This window comes from Trachurus japonicus, chromosome 11 (genome assembly GCF_045865225.1).
Source record: "Trachurus japonicus isolate A0001 chromosome 11, Traja_1.0".
Taxonomy (NCBI): Eukaryota; Metazoa; Chordata; class Actinopteri; order Carangiformes; family Carangidae; genus Trachurus; species Trachurus japonicus.
The window spans coordinates 15389951-15394038 of NC_140917.1; the positions used below are offsets into that span (position 1 = coordinate 15389951).

The 4088-nt window shown below is 39.6% G+C and overlaps 1 long non-coding RNA gene across 1 annotated transcript; it reads left to right on the forward strand.

Annotated features, from left to right (window-relative positions):
- The first annotated feature begins 2585 nt into the window (after positions 1 to 2585).
- Positions 2586 to 3876, forward strand: LOC146978501 (uncharacterized). Its single transcript, XR_015036973.1, has 2 exons — positions 2586 to 3158; positions 3332 to 3876. It is a non-coding gene; the product is annotated as an uncharacterized LOC146978501 (long non-coding RNA).
- Positions 3877 to 4088: the final 212 nt, after the last annotated feature.

Genomic DNA, 4088 nt, shown 5'->3' on the forward strand with positions numbered 1-4088 from the left:
ACTTCTATGTAATCCTTTTATCTTTAATGAGAATATCAGCGTTAGGAAGTAGAACCATGGTTTTAGAGGAAAACATCCCTTTGTCTTGTTTATGTTCAGACTGAGGCATGATTCATCAAGCTAATGTCTGATCCTTTGCAGCTCCATTGTTGCCCTGGCAGCTGCTTTAGATCTTATTAATCTATCTGCACTGATCGTCGAGTCTGAACCTTCTATGAGCATCAATTTTTATTAAACACTAATCCCTGCATAATAAACAGTGTTATGGAGTATTAGAAGCATGTAAACATACTGTCTTTCTGTTGAATATCTACAAATGATTGCAGCAGAATTAACTTTTTGCTGCCATTAAAGATGGTGGTCCACTGGGTTCAGTGGGACCACGTCCATTATATCAAAGCCATTTATTCTGGCAGACAATTCATTAGATAGCAGAAAGCAATCAGACTGTGTATCCGTAATTATCTCGATTGCCTCCACACCATTAAATACCACACCCATTTCTGGGCCTTGTATCCCCATTATGCACTGCTTAATTAAAAATGCAAATGAAGGTCCCTCTAATTACACATTAACTGACATGGAACTGGACAAAGCATTGTGTGTGTTCATGCAGCGGTGTGTGTGTGTGTGTGTGTGTGTGTGTGTGTGTGTGTGTGTGTGTGTGTGTGTGTGAGGGCTGTATTAGAGGAAGGTGAGTAATTGAACTAATGGTTTGAGTGGTGAGTTGTGAGGTTTTATGAAAATTAAATTGCAATGAAGCACAATTAATGAAACTTTGTTAATGCCAGTCAAACTTTAAAGGGTGAAATTAATCCCTACACTGAGTCTGTCAGCAGCTGATATATCTGGGGCTTACAATTCTGTGGAGGCAGTCCATCCACTGTTATATGTCTTCAGGGAAATTGCCCTAAATGGATCTAATAAGTCAGAGAGAATGCCCTGAAGTGCACCCTTCATCAGGAAGCCACAAATGCTTTAACCCTTGTGTGTTGCTACTAGATTGTCTTATAAATGTCTACTAAAGTTATTAGAAGAATTAGAAAACCAGTGTTAAACAGTTATGCATGACTGAGACTCTGTCTACACTGCAACATCTAATTTGTCTGTGTTCTCAGGGAGAAAAGCCTGCACAACACAAGAAACGGCTAAATCCCTTCCTTTTCACCCAAGCAGCAACCTCCAGGGGCAATAACTGTAGTCCCTGGAATGACCACTTGAACCAAGGTCCAAAAGAATCAACCCTCTCATTCTCATGCTAAAATGTCCAACTTTACAACAGAATAAATGTTTCCTCCTGGTTCATAAAAAGAGATTCGGTCTCCTTAATGGCCATGGAATTTTTTTTTATATAACTCACCTGTCTACATTTCATTAAGTGTGCAGCTTTGAGTGAGTACTTGCCATAAACCTACATCCATCTTTATTTACAGCCTAACCACAAGGTTTCAGTTTCTATTTTTAAGGTCATGGTTAAAGGTAGAGTAGGAGTTTGATAGACGCATCATGATGAATACGTTCATGGTGTTCAAAATGATTGGATGTTGTTTTTACAGGATTGTCCGTTCCACAGGTGACTGATATTTTTCATTTTTGTGAAAAAGCATTTATTAATTAGTTGCAACCGGGGTGTGAAGAGGATTTCAAGTAATAAAAAAAATGCTCCAGAAAAAGATCTCCTCCCCTGCACTTTAAAGGGGAACTATGCAAGTCCGGTTGCTTTTCCGCTGTTTTGCTAACTGGCCATGCAGATTTGTTTACAACAATGCTGGCAAGAAATCAATAAATAAAGCAATACCTAACGTTATATATCATATACAATGTTATGATTTGTATATTTGTGTAGTCTTATCTGTCATGAACGAGATTATGGGTTACAGGTTATGGGTTTGTGTCGCAGTTCACAGAGACAAGAGCTGGGACAACGGGGCGGTAGAGCTGATCTTGCAAAGTTGTTTTTCAGCAAAGAGACGCTACTCTGAAGCCGTTTAATTAAGGTAAAAATGTAGCATAGTTAAGATAAAGATCCTGCATACAGTAGTTCCTCTTTAAGGAAGATTTTGAAGCACCTTTGACACTACTGGGGGCCGTAACAAAAGTCCAGTCATGAGTAATGTAACCTATTACTTTTGCTGAAGAGTAATTGGCAAATAAATAAACTATGACATTTTTGTAGCAACTTTCACAAAATAATAGCTATGTAGATTAAGGCGTATAGCAGAAAAAATGTCTCTTCGGTGGTTGTGATATAAAATGGCATGTGACAAGAGGCGAAATAAAAGAGATAGACAACTCCACAGATGCAGTGATATGCCGAGCAGTAGAATTGAAAACACACAGTCTGTCTATCTGCTTCTTATTTATATGGAAATGATTCCAAGAGAAGGACACGGCTTGTGGAAGCTCATCAAACCCAGCACAGCCAGTTGTAGTGAGAGATGTCTGTGCTATCGAATCGACCTCATCATTGTTCACTCTGGCTAAATATTACTTTTAGTGAAGTAAATAAAAGGACAAAAGGAGAGAACTTTGTGAGCACAGAAAATGAAGAAGGAGAGGAGAAGAAAGCAAAGGAGATGAGAGGAAAGGAGAATGAGGATGAGGGATTTTACATAAAACATAAGAATAAAGGACGGCACGGGAGTTCATCTGGCGGTTAGAATTGATTTGGAGATGGACATGTGGAACCTTTAACTCACCCCACAGCCAGACTTCACCACCTTTCCTTCAAATCAAACATGACAGGCTCAGCAGCCGTTACTGGAAAAATAAGTGACGCAAGGAAAGAAACAGAAAAGGTACACGGTGGAAAAGGACTTTGTCCAAAGACTCAGCTGTCCGCGTGTTTCCGTACCAGAAAGAAAATTATATGAGTGCACAAGTGTGACACTGACCTTTAGAGATAGACACTTTACGAGGAGATGAGTGAAACAAAGGAGAAAAGAGAAGAAGAAAAGAACTCATGTGAGGATACTCTTGTGTGTGCTGAGCTCTCGCTGTCAGAACTTGTCTCAGTTGGACGACCTCCAGCTCACACAGGCCTGTGGGCTGCAGCGCTCTGCTGTATCTGCGTAGGCCCAGTTTCCTCTTTCTCATGGAAACAACAGACACCATGGGAATTTCCTTGGACAGCAAACATCTTCTATTTAACCTACACAGTGAGCGAGATGGATTTCATTTTCTGAGAAAATCAAACCCTTTCATAGGTATTTGTGGAATTTCATTCTCTCTGCGATTCCCGCTCAGCTTCTCTGTCTTCTCATTGTTCGGGAGATTTTGCCGACATGTATATGGTTTACAATGATTGCTATTCTGTGTTGTTTCGTTTCAGGTTTTCACATCCGCACTGTCAGACTGTGTTTGCCTGATTTTCACTTCTCATCCCTCTGCTATCTGAAAGCCAGGCGGGAGAAAATTTTCATCTTTGTATTTCAAACATTCATTTATTGAACCCAGATTTGTCTCTTATCTTGAAATGCAAATTATTCATTCAAGTCTTATAGCAGCATGAGGTCCTGTCACTTCAGCATGCGTCATATCTGTAATGAAGCTAAAATCTTTGATGTTCTGTATAAGAGGCAGACAACAAAAAAGATCCACTTCAGGGACCATAACAAACTCAGCAAACACTCTTCTGACAAGAAAACTAATTGACAAGGCTACGACAAAGAAGTACAAGCTGTAAATTTACCTCAAGCAAACCTCTTGCTAGGTGCAGCATCAGGTTTGACAAATACTGCATTGCTTTCCTGCAGATATCAAAAACGAGTGTTTTCACTCACTTGAACTCATCAAGTAAGTGTCTTTCAAAGAGCCACTCTGAATGGGTTGTTTAACTCCTCTGCAGCGTTGAACTTAAAAGTAATGTCAACTCAAGTCACTCTTGGTCTCTATTACCTTTTTAATGACCTGAATAATAGAATAACAAATATGAAAAGCAATGCTGCATTGCAGAGATGTACTGAAGCATATTTCCTTGCACAGAGTAGACTGTAAGGTAAAGAAACTCTAAAGAAAGGATCATGGTCTGGTCTATCAGCAGCATAAGAGTTTCTGGGTTTTTATCAGCACTGGTCATTGTGTATGGG